The sequence below is a fragment of the Gopherus evgoodei genome, chromosome 10, assembly GCF_007399415.2.
Source record: "Gopherus evgoodei ecotype Sinaloan lineage chromosome 10, rGopEvg1_v1.p, whole genome shotgun sequence".
NCBI classification, from domain to species: Eukaryota; Metazoa; Chordata; order Testudines; family Testudinidae; genus Gopherus; species Gopherus evgoodei.
In genome coordinates, this window is record NC_044331.1 from 37,598,184 (window position 1) to 37,620,100 (window position 21,917).

At 48.3% G+C, this 21,917-nt stretch overlaps 1 protein-coding gene across 5 annotated transcripts in view; it reads right to left on the reverse strand.

The window, feature by feature from the left end:
- Nucleotides 1-21,917, reverse strand: part of LINGO1 (leucine rich repeat and Ig domain containing 1) — a 494,269-nt gene that overhangs the window by 75,792 nt on the left and 396,560 nt on the right. The window contains exon 8 of one of the 5 annotated variants that reach the window (XM_030578571.1): nucleotides 17,560-17,705. The exons of the other annotated variants lie outside the window; for them this stretch is intronic. The gene's annotated coding sequence lies outside the window, so the exon portion shown is untranslated. The remainder of the gene's footprint in view (nucleotides 1-17,559; nucleotides 17,706-21,917) is intronic. 5 annotated transcript variants of the gene reach the window in all.

Below are 21,917 nucleotides of genomic sequence, written 5' to 3' on the forward strand. Positions count from 1 at the left end.
GGAGGCTGTGGAGCCTCACAACCAGGCTCTATGCGTTAGACAATACAAGGCCCCATAAGCCCTAGCCCTGGCCCAACGTGAGCCTTGTGCTAGTTTAGTTCCCTCCCTTTCCTTGACAGGATCATCACATTCCATTCTCCTCTCTACTGTTACCTTGACAAAGGCAGTTCCTTGAAGGAAATGGCCATGTGCCTTGCTCTGGATTGTATCAGGGAGTCTTATCTCCTCTTTCTAAAGAGCTGCAGCATCAGCTGCTCTTTAGAGAAGGAGCCATGTGAACACAATCATCAAGCAAGGAGCCTGGATGCAGGGGGAAGCAGCTAACTGGGATCTACTGGTTTCTCCCGCTGCTTACATGTGGAGTGTCCCAGTTACAGGGGCACTTGATCATTGCCAGCAGGAGAGGGGGAGAAATACAGAAGAAGAGGGAGAGGGAAGGGAAATGAGGCAGGAAATGGAAGCTCAACTCTTGCTGGTGATTTCCCCCAGGAAGGTGGGCTCTCCTGTCCCACGCTGCCAAAGCACGTGTTCTGCATGTGCCAGCACACAGGGGTCAGCGCTGGGGGAGCGAGGTGCTGAGCCCCACGGGGATCTGCGAGGAAGTCATCCATCCCAGCAAGGCAGGTGTGATCAGCCCTGCCAGTGTTAATCGGAGCACAGAAAGGCAGCTCTTGCTGCTACGCTGCTCTAACTCATGCCTCATCCCTGCCTGCTCAGACTCCCCTCAGCGGGGAAAGGTCATGTTTCACTGAGTATCAGTGGAGCTGGGTGTACAATTCGCTGCTCTAGGGGAGGCAGTTTCAAACACCTGCCCATCACGGACATGTGGGGATGGAGTAAGTGGCACAGGCTGAGTCAGTATCCTATCTTCCCTCCTTTGTCTCTGCCAGATCCAGGGGCAGCCTTTCCCCTCCCCACCTTCTGGAAGGAAACACAGGCCTGATAACCAAGATGGAGCTCTTCCCGGGATGCCTAGGCCAGCAAAGTAGCCATCCCTTGCCAAGGAGTTCCCTCGCTTGCCTGGCCCACCTCCCATGGGCACTCTCCTCCACTGTGAGGACTTTAGCCAGCGTGCTCAGTGCTTTCTGGGAAATCAAGTCCCCAGAGGCCAGCTGGCCTAGTTATCAGACATCATCAGCAAGGGCAAGGGGTGTGGGAGCAGCACAGAGCAGACAAGGGAGGGAATGGGGATTTCAGCTCAGATACTTGTGGCTTCCCCCTCCCCACAGGCACAGTGAGAGCTTGCAGGGTTCTACACAGTGTGGCCTGGGGTGCAGGGGTTGGGTGGGTGTGTATGGGGGGCAGATTTGAGGGAGAGACATAGATTCTCTGTTCCCACCCCAGGGCTCATGGTTTCAGAAGATTCCCCCCAATTCTCTCTGCTTTGCACCCAGTGTGGGAGCTGCTGCTCTTCCAGTTGAGCTGGCTGGGGCTCAATTCCAGGCATGTCAATGCAGCTCCTTAATCAGCCAGAAGGGGGCACTAGCAAGCAAGGCAAGGGATTACCCATCCCCTACTGAGAAGCTGAACGCTTCCTCTGCAGGGCTCCCCACAACCAGCTTCCCTCATGGTGCCATACACCCCAGTGTGGGGGCCCCACAAAGCTCAGTGACACTCAGAGAGATGTGGGGTCACCCTGAGATGGCGGTGGAGTCATACAATGCAGCTGAATGTGGTGTCTGGCCCAGTGCCTGATGTACATCTTTTTACATTATCACTGAGCCCTAATGCGTGGCACTTCACGTCCTGCAGCCACCTGCCTGCCTCATCCTGGGTCACAGGTGACATCATCCCAGTGCTAACAGTGGAGGCAGCTTGCAAGCCTGCTTCTTTCTTCTGCAGTCACACACTGATCTAATTCCTTTCCAAACAACTAGTGCCCACCCAGTGTCAGCCACCTCTTCAGCTAGTCCCCAGCATTCCCTGAGTGCATCCCTGCTCTAGAGAGAGGCGCCCCACACACTGTTCTCCTACCTCCCCCGAGTTACCCCACCAATGTCCTGTGGAGAATTTAGTGCCAAGCATCTCCGCTCGCCCAGCACCAGCTTTCCCTCCACCCCACACTCAGTGTGCTCCAGGCAACAGCTCCCCCCTGCCCCCCTTGGTGGGTAAATACCCTCACTGGTATGAAGCCCTGAATCTCGGATGCTCACAGCATCTTTTCCCCTCACCACCACTAGGGCAGGAATGGCGCAGCCCAGCGCTGTTCCATTTTGCTTTTTTTTTTTTTTTTAATAGATTATCAGGGTTGGAAGGGACCTCAGGAGATAATCTAGTCGCTGCTGCCCCAGAGATGGGATCGCTACTTCAACAAATCCTTCGAGACAGTCAGGTTCTGAAGGAAGGAGAGAGATGAAGAGGGTGGTGTGAGGAAGGCTAGTTGGGTACTGAAGAAAGGAGGGAGAAGGCAGAGCCAGATACATGGAAGGAAACTCCATGTGAGGAAGCAAACTTGGGTGAAGAAGTTAAAGAGGAAAAGGAAGGAGATCTCATTGTGAGGCAGATTAGGGAACGGAGAAAACCGAAGAGGAAAAGGAAGAGGAAGGTGTGAGGAAGGAGACTACTCACCCCTCCCTATGAAGAAGGAAGTGCAAGTGCTGAGGAAGTTATGAAGGAGGAGAGTCAGGTGTGTACGCAGCCAGTAAGGAAGAGGACAGTGTGAGAAAGGTGACCTGCTTTATGAGCAAGGAACCTAGAAATCTGTTTGCTGCACTAACAAAAAAAGAGTGGAATTTGCGTTTTTTACAGAGAATCCTATTTATCCAAGACTCCATTATTCAGCTCTCCATATTAACTGAACCGGGGCTGAGAGCCAAAGTCCCACCACTCGGGGCTTTCAGCCGGAGCTCCCGGGGCTGTCAGCCCTGGTTCGGTTAATAGAATTAATATGGAGGTTCAGATAAACAGGGTTCTACTGTGTATCAGTAAAACACTGTGTTCAACTGATACCTGTGTATATTGTGGCAAGGGAATCTAAAGTTCAGAGTTTCATTTTAAACACAGATTCTTATGGTTTTTTTATTGGAGAATTTTTTTTTTTATCATGGAAAACTAGGCTCCCTGTTTATGAATAAGGAAATGCAGAGAGGAGGTCACAGGAGAGGAAGAAGAAAGGCCAGGGTACAGGATTTCTGTGATGAGGAAGACAATGCAGATGCTGAGGCCAGGTACCAAGACGAGCCAGAATTGCCCCTAAAATGCTTACAACTCCAGGAAAAGTAGTTCTTACCAAGACTGCTGCCCTGGATTTGATTCAGAGGGGATTTACATACTAAAAAGCTGCCAGCAGAGCAAAGAAACCCCATCTTGAAGCTGAAGACTATATTTCAAATCCGCTAATCAGGTGAGAGTACAGCAAACTCATTAAGAGACAAGGTGTGGGAGAGAGGGGAGAATCTTCCTGAATGGAAGCAGAGATGATCAGTGGGTGAACAATTAAGAGGAAGGGCAATACATCCACATGTAAAAATCTTGTGGGGCTTTGAATGAGTAATTATAAAGCATTTTGTGTTGCAAAAATTTAGGGTTCATGTAAACGAGAGACTGAGATCATTTCTTAGTGCTAGAAATAGCCTGAACAGAGCCTGGTGCAAACCTACCTAGCTAACTCAGACAACACACCATGATCCTGACCTGCAGCATTTCTGGCTATGCCAATCTCATTTTGGCTCAACACCTCTGCTAGTGTGCCTGAATCCTCCCCACAGCTGTCCCTGCTCATTGAGTGTCAGACCTAAATGCACCTCCAGAGTGACCTGCAGCTCCCTCTGCCTTTGCTGAGCAAAGAATGACAATCTGGCCGGATGGAAAATTTGGGACAGGAGCTGTTGGTCTCAGAATTTTGAGGCTGACGTCTGATACTGACTTATATCGAAAGGATTTGGAAGAGAAGGAATTTCTAAGGCATCATTTCCGTGATAGAGTTGTCCTGATTCCCGACCTGGGTCTAGCTGCACTGGGGAAAGTCCCCTAATGTAGACAGCGTAAAGCTGCTACTTGCACTAATGGAGTTCTCTGAAACCAGGGGAACTTGCCTCGTGCAAACGGCAGCTTCCGTTTCCTTTAGGGGTGTGTACTGCTGCAGCTCCACCACTGGTTGGCTGACCAATGGCTGGACTAGGGGCAAATCCCCAAGACAAGGCCTAAAACAGTGTCTTTGCCACCCCTTCAGATTCTACCGACAGTCTAGCTGCTCAAGGCACTGCAGCCCTCCCTGGCCCCCACACTGGGAGAAGGCAGCGTTTCCCCATGTGACTAGAAGGGCAGGCAGGAACGCTGACAGCTACGAGTGTTGCTAAATGGAAAGGAATGTTAAAAATCCAGTGATCGAAATAAAAGTGGGCTTGAAGCTATAAGCCTGATTTACCAAAAAGCTCAGCAGATTGGTTGTGTGTTGGGAGCTAAGCCAAATCCAGCCCTTATTTAGGGTCCTAAATGGAAGCCGAGCTCTTTGGAAAATCTGGCCACAGTGACAGGTGCTGAGCACTTGATGTTCTAGCCATGGAAGGGTCTGATCCTGTTGCACTCTGAGCACCCAGACCTCACACTGACTTTTCACTGAGATTGGCAGGTGTTCAGCTCTACTCAGAATCAGGCCTCACATGAAGATACTGGCCATTTGGGGGTCCATCCTTAACCCAAATCCTAGGATGGTGTGTGGGTTCCAAACCATTTAGGGGACTCAGTTATCCTTCCTGTCTACAGCCTGTTCAGCTGCCTCCCCAGCTCTGTCCCCAAGGTAGCTGTACTATTTAAAAACATACTGGAGGGGGTGGGCGGTGGCTGTGTTTTTCCTAGGGATGTTCAAAGTTAAAACAGAGCACAGCTGCCTTCCCAAGAGCGGAGAAAGGGAGGAGCCCCCCCACCTTGTTATGACTATTAAATGAAAAAATATGACAGCTGCAGCATCCAGTCATTTTTTAAAAGTGATGTCTCCGCCTGAAAGAGCACTTTAAACACAGAGAAATTTCCTAGGAAATTGCATGATCCGTCAAAACCCCCATGCATTCCCCGACCGCTGGAACAGAAACATAGTCTAAACAGCCTGGCTCCAGCAGCTACAGCCCTCAGTCACGGGGGTAGGCAAAACAGTAGGCTGGGAGACAAGGCCAAGAGCTCAAGAGTTGGGAGAAAGGGGGACAGGGCTTCAGAGGAGGAGGAGAACGGAGCTAGAAAGAAATTACACAGAAGAGCTCAAAGCCAAGGCTTGGACCAACCCCCAGCTTGGGTGGGAAGGGACATCATGTGCCTTCCTGAGGGCTGCTATAGAGAGAGCAGTAAGTGGAGGGCATCTGGCATTGTGCGATGGCTGCGGTGAGGGTCAGCCACGCAGGCATTCTGTGACAGTCTCTCTGGCCTGCTGGATTTTGTGTAGTGCATGTAGAAGCAGCCTGAGAGCACAGAGGATGATTTGGGCAATAGATTCCCTCAGACAGGCAGAAGGGTGTTTACCCATATCCTTGGAACTAACAATCAGAAATGCCTCATCTGAACCCTGTGAGGGGCCCTAACAACCAATGAATCATACGCTGATGCAGTGATCTTTGAACACTCTCACACGGGGAACACATTCACTCAGGGCTCAGCCACCACCTAGCCACCAGCCCAGGTTCAGGGGCAGATGGGGAAGCAAAGCATGACTTGGAGAGTTACAATCTGCCTCTTGGCCTCCATCCTGCCCAGCACCAGGCCCACACCTAGCAGAGCATCACCTTGCCTACCTGTATGCTGAGGGGTTGGAGCCAGCCCTGCCCCCTTCTGCTCACCTGTGCAAAGTTTGGGAGGAGGGAACCAAGCGAATCTGTGGAATTTGCTTCCCTGCTCACAGCACAGCCTGAGCTGGGCAAAAAGGAGTAAAGAGGCACCGTGTGCCCTCTTGCTGCCGTGTGCCACTGTGAGAGCTTGGCCGTCGGCCAGCCAACAGCATCAAACACTCCTATGCTGGTAACAGATGGTCACTAAGACAGAGCAGCGAACAAACATCGATGGACACGCAGCCAGGTACGATGGCAGCCCTACATATTCTGTGACAGGCCTGTATTCTTTCAGAAATCCACCATCCTCGAGACCCCATAAGCAACATATCAGCGAGTCTGAGATCAACATCGCCCGCTGCTGTGAATGGCTTCTCCAGGGAAGTGAGCCTAGGTAGTCTATAGGGGAACTCTGATACTATCTCTGGCATTGAATCATATCCAGTCACTGCATACCCTATAGAGACGAGCTAGGCTCTGGGGTACAGCCCATGTCATATCTGGCCTCTGCATAGAAATAACTTGCTTCCAACCTAATGATCTGCACTCCCTTTAATAGGACAGGGGGATGGTCATAGCAACCACAATGAATCCAGTGAAGGGTTGCCCCCCCAGCATCTTTCACCCAAAGTGCTTTGCAACCATTTTGTTAACACCTCTTTGAAGTAAATAAAGTATTATTATTCCCACTTTAGAGATGAGCAAACTGAGGCACAGAAAGGCTGTGACTTCCTCCAGGTCACTTAGTGAGTCAGTACCAGAGGTAGGAATTGAACCCCAATCCCTGGCTCCTGTTTCAACTACTAGACCACACTGACACCTAGAAACAAACAGTACCTTCTCCCTCTGTAAATGCTCCATACTGTTCCTGCTGCAAGCAGAGGGGGTTGCAGTTTAAGATAAAGGGGCTGAGTGCGCTGGGGAGGTTTCCCGTGTCTCTTCATGCTGTCTCTGCTTTTCTTTATCTGCCTAATCACGCTGGGCAATGATGAGACCTTTTCTCATTAAATCATCCAAACCAACCAATGCAGCTTGCAGCTGAGGTCTGAAAAAAGCTTCAGTTACCAGTCCTCCCAGCCTGGCTGCCAGCCAGTCGGCTTCCAGGTGGGAAGGGCATGGAGTTGTGTTGCTGGCTCTTTTAACTTCTGTTTTCCTTTGCAGTGGGGAGGCAAAAGAGGGTTGCACTTCTCTTCTGGTCTCCAAAAACCATCTAGTTCTGCCCCAAGAGGGCCAGGAAAAGTACCAGAAGTGGGTGACTTGAGTGCAAAGCTTTCAGGAAGGTGGGGATAGAGGCTGTACTGTATGGAGGAAGGAGCTGGTTTCATTTACAACCAGGCAGGTTGAGGCATCTGAGATTATTCCCAGCTCTTTTCTTGTTTGGCCGACTTACTCTAAGACTATTAGTGGATTAACTGAAGTTCTTATAGTGCCAGAACACCATCTTTATGGAGGTTTTAGAAATGCACAAGGGGAGTTTTCCTGTTACCCGGGAGCAAGTTGGCAGCTGGGAGAACTTGTCAGATGAGTAACAAGAGACATGCATTTGTGGCAATGCCCACTATCTCCGAAGAGAAAACAGGATGCTGACCAGTCAATTCATTCTTGCCCTCCATCTCTCTCCAAGAAAGTAACCCTTGGAGGGGTTCTCCTCACTAAATATGCTTCCCTGTCCTTGAGGCCACATCTGCTGCCCTTCCTAAGAGCAAACCGAGCCGATCCGTAGATCTGTGAGCTCATAGCACCCTGTTCTTGGACAGAGGAAGTGAGTATCGGTGCCAACTGGTGCATGGGGTGGAACTTTCCCAACGTCGCTAGCAAGGCCTGGGTGCTTTCCCCAAGAGAGATGCAGCACAAAATAACTGCAGATAATTAAAGGCTGGAATAGGATATTGGGGAGGAGCAGGGAGTCTGCAACATCCATAAATAGCTGGCTTTGCAATACTGCTTAACTCCTTGCTCATTCTCTCCTTGCTCATCTTTGCATCAGGGTGGGCACAAGTATTTTTGAACGAATCAGGATGCACTTGGGCTGGGTAATTCTTTTCTTTGTTTATTTCACCTGGAATCTTTTTTTGAATGCAAAGGCACAATCAGTGTCTCTCAACTCCCACCCCCTCCGCTGCTAGCCGGATAGTGCCAGGCAAGAGCCAGCTGGAAGGAGGGAGGGGATGTTCCATGTGGTAACAGAGGGGAAGATTACGGCCGCACGAAAAGCTTTTCACTAGCGAGAGCATTCGGGCAGCCCCAGTTGCAGGGATTGAAGGTGGTGCGACTGGGATGCAGAGCGTGTGTGCGATGCATGAGTGGGGAAAGGCCAGAGTGGTTCTGACAAGGCCAGAGCTGGGGGAATTAGGGGAGGAACAGGGCCTAGGCTAGAGATACAGGATTGCTTGTGGAAAGAGAGAGCGAGGGACTAGCTCTTACTGCAAGCAGATAACCCTCCCAGGAAACAAGAAATGGGGGGCTAAGAGAACCATCATACTCTCTTGGGCTGAAATTCCTTTGGTTCATCTGAGTGAGAGCACGTGGGTGGCTAAGCCAGAGGGTATATCAGACGGTGCTTAGGGAAGGCCTCTCTAGTGAGGGCACTGGTGTTCCCATGGTTTCTTGAGTGTGGAAGTGCGTGTATGTGGCTTCCACTAAAGGCATGTGGAGTTGCTCTCCCTTTTGTTCTGTGTGAATGGAGAGGTCAGTATTTATGCCAGATCTAGGGTTTCTGGGAGTTCTGGTGTTTCTGGTGTTCCTACACCAATGGTGCAACCAGAGGCCAGATCGTCAGCTGGTAGAGATGGCGATAGCTCATTTCAAGTCAATACACTAATTTGCAGCAGCTGAGGAACTGGCCCCAGACTTCCTCCACTGCAGTGTTCCCTGGTGCAATGAAAAATAAGTTGGGTACCATCGCTGGTCAAGGGAAGAAAATGGCCCAGATTCCATTCAGGTACAACTCAATTAAAGACAATAGGCCTCACTCTGCTCTCATTTACACTGTATTTTTGCTAGGGCAATTCCATTGGCTTCAATAGAGATAATCTCAATTTGTGCCAGTGTTAAGTATAAGCTGAATCAAGCCTGCCCAATCTGGATGAGTGACTCTGAGGAGGGATTCCCCTCTCCCTCCAGAGGAGTTCAGCTTCTGTTATGGGGGACTGGCTTCCATGGTTACTAGCTTTGTAGTTAGAGGCAGGGTTGTTAACAAGTTTAACAAAGAGTCTGAGTCAAAGTGAGAAGTAGAGCGCCGCGGGGGAAAACAAACCAGATACCATTTGGGAAAGAATTCCTCCCCTGAATGGTGCTGGTATAATTAACGGGATAGGCGTTATGAGCAATACCATCTCTGCTTTCAAACTGCTTTCCAGTTTAAGGTAGTTTTTTTAAAAATTTCCCTCTTTCCATTTCTGATAAGAAAGCTCTCCAGTCTGTGATGCTGGGATACATCACTGATCACATTCAATTTCACTCAGCAGTGGGGAAGACGTTCCGTGTGCTGATCTCTCCCCACTCCACCCCATGCCCCTGTTCCTCTCCCTCGATTCATGTTTTTCCCTCCTTGGAGCTTTAATACCCAGCAGCAGCAGGCTGGAGTCACTCAGCAAGGGGCAAACACCAAAATGACACCAGTTTACTCCCGTTCTTCTCTCCTGCAAGAGCCTGAGGGAGAGCAGCTGCCTCTGTGTCCCAAAGCCTTTGATAGCAAAGGAGTTTTAAGGATGATTGTTGCTGAAACCTATACACATCCTACCAGAGCATTACAAAAAGTAGACTAATGGGGGAATATCCAAAGCCCACTGAAATTAATAGGTGTCCTTCTATTGACTTCTCTGGGCTATGGATCAGGCGCTAGGAAATCCAGACAGCATGAAAAGCTGCAGGGAGATTCTAAGATTTGTGCCATTGGCCCTGCTGTCTATAGAGATAGTCTAGTGGTCAGGCTAGTAGTCTGAGATGAGAGAGATTGAGGTTCAATTTCCTTCTCCACCACAAACTTCCTAGGTGACCTTCAGCAAGTCACTTAGGGCTTGTTTACACAAACCCTTAAGCTGGGGTGTACATTCAGCCTGCTGTATGGACCCTGTGGCTGTGGACTAAAAGCTCCATAGTGCACTCTTAATCTCCACATATAGAGCACTGTGAAGCTTTCAGCACGCTGCAGGTCTGATTGACTCCCCAGCCTGCTACAAACTAAGGCGTGGTCTACACTACGCGTTTAAACCGTTTTCAGCAGCGTTAAACCGATTTAATGCCGCACCCGTCCACACTGCGAGGCCCTTTATATCGATATAAAGGGCTCTTTACATCGGTTTCTGTACTCCTCCCTGATGAGAGGAGTAGTGCTAAAATTGGTATTACCATATTGGATTAGGGTTAGTGTGACCGCAAATTGATGGTATTGGCCTCTGGGCGGTATCCCACAGTGCACCACTGTGACCGCTCTGGACAGCAATCTGAACTCGGATGCACTGGCCAGGTAGACAGGAAAAGCCCCGCGAACTTTTGAATTTCATTTCCTGTTTGGCCACCGTGGAGCTCTGATCAGCACAGGTGACCACGCAGAGCTCATCAGCACAGGTAGCAATGCAGTCTCTTGAGAATCGAAAAAGAGCTCCAGCATGGACCACACGGAAAGTACTGGATCTGATTGCTATATGGGGAGAGGATTCAGTGCTAACAGAACTCTGTTCCAAAAGATGAAATGAAAAAATATTTGAAAAAATTTCCAAGGCTATGATAGAAAAAGGTCACACCAGGGACTCAGTGCAGTGCAGAGTGAAAATTAAGGAGCTCAGACAAGCCTACTAGAAAACCAAAGCAGCAAATGGAAGGTCCGGGTCAGGGCCGAAAACATGCTGCTTCTACACTGAGCTGCATGCAATTTTAGGGGGCTGCGCCACCACTACCCCACCCCGTCCGTGGATTCCGAGGTGGGGGTTGTAATCTCAACCACAGCTGAGGATTCTTCGGAGGGGGAAGATGAGGAGGAGGAGGAGGAAGAGGAGGACGACCTTGCAGTGAGCACACAGCACTCCGTTAGCCCCAACAGCCAGGAGCTTTTTGTGACCCAGACGGAATTACCCTCCCAGCCCTCCCAAGCCACTAGCCCAGACAGTGAAGCCATGGAAGCAACCTCTGGTGAGTGTACCTTTGTAAATATAAAACATGGTTTAAAAGCAAGCGATTTTTAATGATTGATTTGCCATGAGGGCTTGGGATGCATTTGTGGCCAGTAAAGTTACTGGAAAAGTTTGTTAACATGTCTGGGGATGGAGCGGAAATCCTCCAGGGACATCTCCATGAAGCGCTCCTGGAGGTACTCCAAAAGCCTTTGTGGAAGGTTTCTGGGAAAGGCAGCCTTGTTCCGTCCACCATGGTAGGACACTTTACCACGCCATGCATGTAGCAAGTAATCGGGTATCATTGCATGACAAAGCATAGCTGCGTATGGTCCCGGTGATTGCTGGCATTCAAGAAACATCCGTTCTTTATCTCGCTGTGTTATCCTCAGGAGAGTGATATCATTCATGGTAACCTGGTTGAAATTCAGGAATTTAAGTAAGGGGACAGAGATGGCCATTCCTACTGGGCTGTTTGCCTGTTGCTTAAAAGAAATCCTTCCTTGCACATAGCCAAGCGGGGGGAGGGAAATAGCGCTGAGCTTTTTTGCATTTGGCTATCAGGGATCTTCCCTGCTACCAGCAATGCGGTGGGTGGGAGGAGAAGATTAGCAGTGATCTTCCATGATACCAACCATGTGCTGGGGGGAGGGGTAAAGCAATCATCCCACAGAATTGGAGGGAGGGTGTGGCTTCTGCTGCTGCATATTAACAGGAAAGAAGCATCACTGAATGGGATTTGCTTGGTTTTTGGGAAAAGAGGGCATTGTGTATATGAAGGCTGCAGAAGCCGAAAGACAATGGCTTACCATGGCCGCATGCAAGCTGAATTCTGATGCCCAGGCCTGCGTCTGTGAAATCTGTAACACCAGAGCCGCAGGCACTCAATATTAAGATGCAAAATGCGACCTTGTAGTGAAATCACATGTGCTATGTAAGGTGAATAGTGTTGTTCACTGTGAAAGAGTATAACCATTGTTCTGTAAAATGTATCTTTTTAAATACTTCTCTCCCTTTTTTCCCTCCCTTATGCAGCTGCACATTTTTCAAGTCTCCCTACTCCATCCTGAAGGCTATCTCAGATAAGGTGGAGAAAAAAGAAGATGCGAGACAAAATGTTCTCAGAAATCATGGAAGTGACCCACAATGAAAGAGCTCATCTGAATGAGTAGAAGGACGTGGTATCAAATGACAGGAAAGATGCCATGAACGTGAGGACAGGAGGGATGCTCGAGATGAGAGGTGGCGCCAGGAAGATCAGAGGTGTAGGCAAGAAGATATGTGGTGGCAGGATGAAACGCTGGGGCTGCTGCGTGATCAGACTGATATCCTCCGATGTCTGGTGGAGCTTCAGGAAGAGCAATAGGGTCACAGAATGCCACTGCAGCCCCTGTGTAACCACCCTCACCACTCACCATGTTCCATATCTTCCTCACCCAGACGTGTAAGAACGCGTGGAGGAAGGCTTCATGCACCCGCCCACTCCACCCCCGTGGATAGCCCAACCAAAAGGCTGTCATTACATAGAAATGCTTTTAGTAGCCTTTTCCTTCCCTCCTAGCCTCCTCCCAAACCACACCCGGGATACCTTGTTATTTCTCTCCCTCTTTTTGATGACTTAATGACTTTTAAATAAAGAATACATGATTTTTAAACGATAGTGACTTTATTTCCTTAAGCAAGCTGTAATCGAAGGAGGAGGGTGGGTTGCTTACAGGGAATGAGTCAGTCAAGGGGGGGGTTCATCAAGGGGAAATACACACAACAGTTACACCGTACCCTGGCCCGTGATGAAACTCGTTTTCAAAGCTTCTCTGATACGCACCGCTTCCTGGTGTGCTCTTTTAATCGCCCTGGTGTCCGGCTGCACGTAATCAGCGGCCAGGTGATTTGCCTCAGCCTCCGACCCTGCCATAAAAGTCTCCCCCTTACTCTCACACAGATTGTGGAGCACACAGCAAGCAGCAATAACAAAGGGGACATTGGTTTGGCTGAGGTCTGAGCGAGTCAGTAATGTGCGCCAGCGCGCTTTTAAATGGCCAAATGCACATTCTACCACCATTCTGCACTTGCTCAGCCTGTAGTTGAACAACTCCTGACTACTGTCCAGGCTGCCTGTGTATGGCTTCATGAGACATGGCATCAAGGGGTAGGCTGGGTCCCCGAGGATAGCTACAGGCATTTCAACATCCCCAACTGTTATTTTCTGGTCTGGGAAGTAATTCCCTTGCTGCAGCCGTTTAAACAGATTAGTGTTCCTGAAGACGTGAGCGTCATGAACCCTTCCTGGCCATCCCACGTGGATGTTGGTGAAACGTCTCTTGTGATCCACCAGTGCTTGCAGCACCATTGAAAAGTACCCCTTGCGGTTTATGTACTGGGTGCCCTGGTGCTCCAGTGCCAAGATAGGGATATGGGTTCCATCTATCGCCCCCCCAAAGTTAGGGAATCCCATTGCTGCAAAGCCATCCACTATGATCTGCATGTTTCCCAGAGTCACAACCTTTCGTAGCAGCAGCTTAATGATTGCTTTGGTTACTTGCATCACAGCCGCCCCCACAGTAGATTTGCCTACTCCAAATTGATTCCTGACTGACTGGTAGCTGTCTGGTGTTGCAAGCTTCCAGAGGGCTATTGCCACTCGCTTCTCCACTGTGAGGGCTGCTCTCATCTTGATATTATGGCGTTTCAGGGCAGGGGAAAGCAAGTTACAAAGTTCCATGAAAGTGCCCTTACGCATGCGTAAGTTTCGCAGCCACTGCGAATCGTCCCACACCTGCAAAACTATGCGGTCCCACCAGTCTGTGCTTGTTTCCTGGGCCCAAAATCGGCGTTAAATAGCTAGAACCTGCCCCATTACCAGCAGGATCTCCAAAGCGCAGGGGCCTGCGGTTTGAGAGAATTCTGTGTCCATGTCCTCATCACTCTCGTCGCCGCTTTGCCGTAGCCGCCTCCTCCTCCTCGCCTGGCTTTGCAGGTCTCGGTTCAGCATAGACTGCACGAGAATGCAGGAGGTGTTTACAACGTCCACGATTGCGGTATTGATCTGAGCAGGATCCATGCTTGCCATGGTATGGCAGCTGCACAGTTCACCCATGAAAAAAGGCACGAAATGGTTGTCTGCTGCTTTCAGGGAGGGAGGGGTGAGGCTGTACCCAGAACCACCCATGACAATGATTTTTGCCCCTTCAGGCACTGGGATCTCAACTCAGAATTCCAAGGGGCGGGGGAGACTGCAGGAACTATGGGATAGCTATGGGATAGCTACCCACAGTGCAACGCTCCAGAAATCGACGCTAGCCTCGGACCATGGATGCACACAGTCGAATTAATGTGCCTAGTGTGGCCACGTGCACTCGACTTTATACAATCTGTTTTACAAAACCGGTTTATGTAAAATCGGAATAATCTCGTAGTGTAGACGTACCCTAAGTGTTCATGCAGACAAGCCCTTCATGCCTCAGTCCCTCATCTGTAAATGGGGATAGCAGCTCTGTCTGACCTCACAGGGATGTTATGAGAATAACTATGTGAATAGCTGTGAGGGGCTCAGGTATTACGGTAACAGGGCCTATACAGGTCCCCTAAATAGATAACTGGCCAGTCCCTGCTCCCCACAGGGCGATGGATGCTGTGGGAAGAGGGCTCAACACACTCATACAAGAATCCATCTTGGGTGTCTCTGCTCCCCATAGAGTCTGTTCTGGGTATTTCTACTATGGGCAGTATCTCTGTCTACCCCTCCCATCACTGTAGAGCCTGGGCACCGCACAAACATTAACAAACGTGCCCTCTGAGGCCTGGGAGTATACTTTTCTCATGAGAAACCCGGGAGATTAAGTGGTGGTGCACAAAGCACACAGGGAGTCCGTGGCAGAGCAGGGAATTGATCCCACACCTCCTGAGCCCTACCCCAATCCCTTACGCACCAGGCCAGCTTCCATGCAACATAATGGATTGTGCCCCTCAAATGTTATCATGATCTGGGCATCTGTGGTGCCAGCCTGCCCTTGTGCTGCTTCTTCCTTCATGGTGGGAAGGAGTTTCTGGTGCTTGGCACAAAGGATTAGATAGGACTGCTCAAGGCCTAAGAGCTTTTTTCTAGAAATTGAACTTGATGGAGTGTTTCACTGGAAAATGACAGCAACCTGCAGTACCTCAAGAGCCAATTATTTACCCCCTATTGGAAGTGACTGAATTTCTCCATCAGCAACACTAGCAATGTCACTGACACCAATAGCAGCCTTATGGAAAGGAAAATACTCCTCCTTATCTACAGGAATTACATCTCTTGCTGTCTGCCCCCTAACCAAGCCCCCTTTTTCCTCTATGCTTTCCTGTCCCTCTCGTGCTCTTTTACACAATGTGTTTATCAGAAGAGCTGAACAAATAATGCACAGAGGTCAATTTATCTGAAGAGTTTACCCTCTTTTTCCGGTCATAGAATATCCCTGAGCAGACTGTGATTTCCTCCCCTGTACGTCTTTATCAAATCAGATTTTTTTTCCCTGAATAAGACTGCGTTTTCTACAGGTGGATAGTCTAATCTTGAGTCAAGTGATTTCATGCGGCTACTGGCCACACAATCATTATTTGTATTACGGTGGTGCCTAGAGCCCCTGTTCAAATTGGGGCCCCATTGTGCTAGGCACTGTCCATACAGACAGAGGGTGAAAGGAAGGAAGGAAGGATTATCCCCATTTTACAGACAGGGAACTGAGGCACAAGGAAATTAAGGCCCCAGTCCTTCAAGCTGTTAAATGCTCAGACCCCAGTCTAGCAAACCACTTAAGCGCATGACTAACCTGACATACAGGAGTGGTCCCAGTGACACTATTCACATGTTCAAATGCTGCGATGCACTGGGGTCAGAGTGCTCGCTGCTTACAGGATCCATTCCTAGGTCATTTGTCTGAGATCATCCGTGGAGCCTGCAGCTGAGCCAGGAACTGACCCGAGGTCTCCTGACTATTAATGCAAGACCTTAACCACAAGGTCATCCTTGCTCTCTCAGTAGACGTCACATGGTAGTGTTCCCATTTCCTCATCAGATGAGCACAAACTCTGAAATTCATTTCCCTATGTACTCTCCATGAGCACTTTCACCAGTGAATCGGAGAGGACACCAATACGGATGCACTGGCGCTCTTTGAAGGAAAGAACCAAGACAAATTCCTTTGGGGATGGGATAATGGCTTAGATGTGTCTCCCTTTTCGGAAGGTTAATTTAATCCCTGGGAAAAAAAAGGTCTTAATATATGTAATTAGCACTTACATAGTGCTTTACATTTTCAGAGCGCTGTACAAACATTAACTAATCAACGATCACAAGGCTCCGTGAGGTAGGGAAGTGCCATTATCCTCATTTGGCAGAGAAGGTAACTCAAGCCCAAAGAGGTTACTGTAAGTCACACAGCAAGTCAGAGGTGCAGCCAGAATTAGGACCTGGGAGCAACTATTCCTAAGTTTAGGCTCAGCCCACTAGACCACAGTGTTTCTTGAGTGATACCTGTAGGCATCAAGCAGTTCAGATCTGTCTAGCTGTTGGGGGTGGGGGGAGAATCTACAACAAACTCCATACCAGCAACCACACTTCATGCCCTGTCCCCCTACTCCCCCACCCAGCTGCCCTTAGCCAGCAAGCTGAGTGGAAAGGACACTTACTCTTCACAGACTCATCCCTATGTTCAGAGGGATATGCCGGGCAACACAGAAAACTTTTAGGGTCATGGATAGTCCTACTTGGTCCTGGAGACTGGATCAGGGATGCACTGGGATCATATTAACCCATCTTGCCTTTTAGAGGCAGGCCAGTACTTGGAGATTCTCAGACCTACAGCTCAGTGGAATCACTCTGCTTCCCAAGAGCCTATTCACAGTAAGATTCAGAAAAGCTTAGGCCAAAATTATTGATTTTGGGTGCCTATATTTCTTGGTGTCCAACCTGGACACCTTGAGCCTGATTTTCAGAGGTCCTGGCTCCTCCAGATCCTATTGTCATCTCTCAAGAGGGGCACTAAAAAATCCAAGCATCCAAAACTAACGGCCACCTTTTAAAATGTCAGCCCGCCTGTCTGTTAATTAGCTTTGTATTATTCTGGGAACCCGTCTTTACTGAGGATACAATTAACACCAAAGAAGCAATGGTGCTAGAAAGCTCATTCCATCAGGAGTTTGAGATGTATGCTGCACCAGTCATGGGTTAGGCAGCCGTTCCCAGACAAGCCACAACACAAACCTTACACTAGTAGCAGCATCCCAACAGGAATGACCTTTGTCCCACTTCCTCTGTTGTTTTTCTCCTTTGGTTTGCTCCCTAAACTTTTTCCCAGTTGAACCATATTACTGTCATGACTAGGTAAAAATTATGGGAGGAGAAAGTGTTGTTGACATGTGCAAGTAGTGTCAGCTTAGATTGTATGATCGTTTCCCATGTGCGCCATGGTTTGGGAAATACATGTTTATCTCATGATTTGCAGAACTACATAAGTGGTGTGGTGTATGTATACTATGCACACAGGTAAACAAATATGTTGATTATAGAGACATGTCTTTATATCTAGTCAATGTAAAACACTAGCATTAGTGCATCTTTAAGATGAGAAATCATTCAAAGATTGGGAAATACACAATTAAGGTGAAGTTTAGCTGTACTCCTGGAGCCTATGTCTGTTTAAATTAGGATAGCTACGTACCTCGGTACTAATTCCAGAGTACCTCACAATCTTTAGTGTATTTATCCTCACACACCCTTGGGAGGCAGGGTAATGCTGTTATCCCCATTGTACGGAGACGGAGACACAGGGAAACTAGGTGATTTGCCCAGGGTCAGACAGGAAACCTGTGGTAGAGAAGAGAATTGAAGCAAGATCACCAAAGACCCAGGCTAGTGGCCTAATCACTAGAACCATCCTTCCTCTATTTACACTTATAGCATTATAAATAGTTAATCACTATATAATGGCAACTAGATTATTTTACCTAATCTTACCTCACCTATGGTAAAATATAGTACATACAGTCTTCAGACATGGCTTCATTTCTTTAAGTCTGAGATCTAAAAGAAAGCCAAGTTTGAAGGGCTCTGGTTCAGTAGTTATAAAGTTATGAATAACTGAACTCAGTAAGTTGCAACTTTTTCATGTATTGTTTGAGAGAAACTCAAACTTACAGCAGTTTGAAACACTGGGGAGCAGTGAAGCACTTTAGATTTGACTCAGTCTCAGTTGTCAGTGCCGGATGCCTCAGAGTTCAGACTGCCTCACAAAGGACATGTAAACCATTACATAAACTCTAGGTGAGTTATTAAGAAGAGCTGCATAGCTCAGGAGAGGATGAGTGATTATCTCAAGGCAGTGTTATGGAATGGGGGTAGCAACTTCAAAGTTAAGGCTGTAACTAGTTTTCCTTTATAAGTCCAATTTTGTTTCTCCAACCCCAACAGCATATCAAAAAAATAAATAAATCTGTCTGCCTGAAGTTTTCTTATGTCAGAGGAGTCTGATTCTGGAAAGTCTGAGATTAATCAGCTATAGCATTTGGGAGAGAGCAGTGTTTGAAAAATGGAAGATTTTTCACTTTTGTGAGAGTCTTTTTTTTTTTTTTTTTTTTTCCTGGAAAGACATATCTCAAAAACAGCTTGGTCTATTAACTCCAGATTTATTTTATTCATCTGTACTAGTGCCTTTGAGTATTTGGGGAAAGACTGCATGGTTAATTTCGAAGTTATTTGCTACAGACTTTTGAACCTCTCAAAAGTCCAAGAGCTCCCCATGGAGTTTAGTCAGTCTTCAATGCTTGTCTTCAAGGACATTAAGACATCTGCAGGGGGCTTGCAAAAGCCTGATGATTCTTTTAAAATCTGGAACTGACCCAGCCAGGTTGAAGGACATTATAAAATACACTGACTGCCCCTGCAGATTTCTTAAAGTCCAGAGCTGAGCTGTCTGTGTTAAGTTACTCTAAGAAGTCTGCAGAGGTAGTATGAACACTTCTGAAATTGTGGACCTGAACAGCCAGGTTGAAGGACTTTCAGAAGCCAGGAGGCATAGCTTTGAAGAATCTTTGGTGCTGTTCTAGAAAGCAGGAGACTAAGGTATGCTAATTAGCAAAAAAAATGTACCCTGGGAAGTCATCTACTTTACATGTCTAATGGAGAAAAAAATAGTTCCATATAGCAGAGGTGCCAGTATTTTTCCAGATAGTTTTCTGGAAATAACCAAGGAAATTCCTAGGCAAAAACTGAAAGTTAAGGTTGTAAATACATATCAGTTACATAAGATGTCCTAAATTAGACAATGTTTTAAACCCAAGATATTACTAAGTTATGGTTAAAACTTTTAAGAGCAAACATTTGAAAATGTGGAAAGTCATGGTTCCACAAATAACCTTAATTCTGACCTCATCCTAATACTTAGGTTCTACCTGTCTACCAACGATCCCTTTATGGCCAGCCACCATACTGCCATACTCCACTAAAATCTTCTGCATTTCCAGTGGGGACTGCAAAATCTTACCTACTATACTGTAACCATAGCTCTTCAAACTGCCTTTCATGCAAATGTAGATTACTGCTACCTTATGAGCCAGCCAGAGAGATACCTAATCCACCCTGCAAGGCAATGTGGTGTCATCTTCCACCTCCCACATTCACCTCCTAATATAGCTCTGGTATTGCACTGTAAGCCACTTACATATTATACCTGTGTCTCCTCCTCAGAAAAACCACAGCGACCGCACAGCAAATAGAGTTGTTATATGGAGCTCAAACTCACAGGCATATATACATCGAAACAGCCTCTGCATCTTCAGGTAAACCATTGGAACATTTATTTCATAATTTGATTTATGTATGACATGGTGGAATAGGGTATGGGGTGAGGGTTAAGGCTGATCTTTTTGATGTGTGTTAATAATCCTGACTCCATATTAATGAATGTTGTTGTCTGGGCGTGTATACAGCTACAATATAATATAAAGGTACCCCATGTATATCTGTATCTCTAGATATATATTGACATTATTTATACACACATGCACAAGTTCATGTAAGCACACACCGCATACCGTATTTACTGTAAATTTGCACAAAAGCCGGATCCTAAATACTGTAATAGAATAGACTGCACACACAAACTGATTGTACAAACTCTCCCTCTTTCTGTGTCATACACCCCCCGCCCCTTTCTGTCAACACTCCTCACCCCAGCAAACAATGGAAAGTAAAAACATCACTGAGCAACTCTAACTATTTCCTGAACAGTTCGAACAGCATGAGAAGCTAGAGGTATATAATAAAAGGTTTTGCTCTATTGTTGCTCTGCTGTCACACCCTCTGGTGGGTTATAAATGTAATACATGCCCCGGGCCTCTTAACACACTCTTTTCAGTTGGCAGAGCTTTGCTTGTGAAGACCTGGTGTCAGGGGCGGCTCCAGGCCCCAGCACGCCAAGCGTGTGCTTGGGGCGGCAAGGCGCGGGGGGCGCTCTGCCGATGCTGCAAGGGCAGCAGGCAGGCTGCCTCTGACAGTTTGCCTGCAGAGGGTCCGCTGGTCCTGCGGCTTCGGCGGACCTCCTGTAGGCACGCCTGCGGGAGGTCTGCCGATGCTGCGGGACCAGCGGACCCTCCGCAGGCAAACCGCCAGAGGCAGCCTGCCTGCCTGCCATGCTTGAGGCAGCAAAATCCCTAGAGCTGCCCCTGGCTGGTGTGTAATCACTCTGGTTTCTGAGAAGGGGGCAGTGGCGGGCAGGGCTGGCTCTAGCAATTTTGCCGCCCCAAGCACGGCGGCACGTCGCGGGGGGCACTCTGCCGCTCACTGGTCCCGCGGCTCCGGTGGACCTCCCGCAAGTGTTTCTGAGGATGGTCAGCTGGTCCCGCGGCTCCAGTAGAGCTGCCGCAGGCGTGTCTGCTGATGCTCCACCAGAGCCATGGGACCAGCGGACCATCCGCAGGCATGCCTGCAGCAGCTCCACCAGAGCCACCTGCCGCCCTCCCAGCAACCGGCAGAGCGCCCCCCGTGGCGTGCCGCCCCAAGCACGTGCTTGGCGCACTGTGGCCTGGAGCTGGCCGTGGTGGCGGGTATATAGGAGCTGGCAGACAACAGTTACTCTTTGGTATAAGATGAACATTACCTGCAGTTCTTCTATCTCCAACATCAGTGACTCTCTACCAATAGCCCAGCTTTACTCCCTGAATCACAAAGTAGTACGATTAGTTAGCAAAACAAACCTCTCCTCTATAAAGCCAGGGCCTGGGGACAAGATGAATTAGGTGGAGAATAAATGGATACTGAGTCATTCACCTTTAAGCCACTTTTGGGTCACATCCGGCTCGATTTGGCTGTGACAGAACGGTTCCCAGACTGTTTGGTGACCTGTGTGCCCAGTGAACTGGTAGGTCTCAGTATAGTTGCAAATGACACAGGGAACTCACAGAGAGGACCCCATGACAACTAATTAGCCCAAACTTTGCAAAGAGGCCAAGGGGACAGCTACCCCAGTGCTCCCTAGAAGTTACTCCCTGCGGGTCGGGGGAGAGTGTATTAGCAGGATGGTATGGCAAAAAGGTCCTGTGATGGACCTGTTCTGTGCCTAAACAGGACTCCAGTCTCCAGGGCTGTCCCTCGGCACTTTACCCCACCACTAACACTTACTTAAGAAAAATTACAAAAACCCTAACACAGGTAATGAGATAATGACTTTATTTTGGCCTGATGTGCCATATAATAAAACAACTAATAAACAGCAAGAGTCCTATGCTGGCGAGGCCATTGAGTCAATACCACGCTATTACCATGAAGTAATTGAGTTTACAGAGAACCTAACACAAAGGTCCCAGAGCCCTGCGCAAGTGATGGTATTAAAGCAACCGCGGGGACCTACCTGATGGCTAAAGACAGATCTTTTCATCTAGCTTACAGCCCGGAGTTCCATCTGGACGAGATGAGCTGACGCTTCCCGTTGCTTTAAATAATTCTGCTAGACTCTGCATGTGAAGCAGCAGATTTTATACTGAGCAGAGGCCGTTTATCAATCGGTGCTGAAGGGGTTAAGGG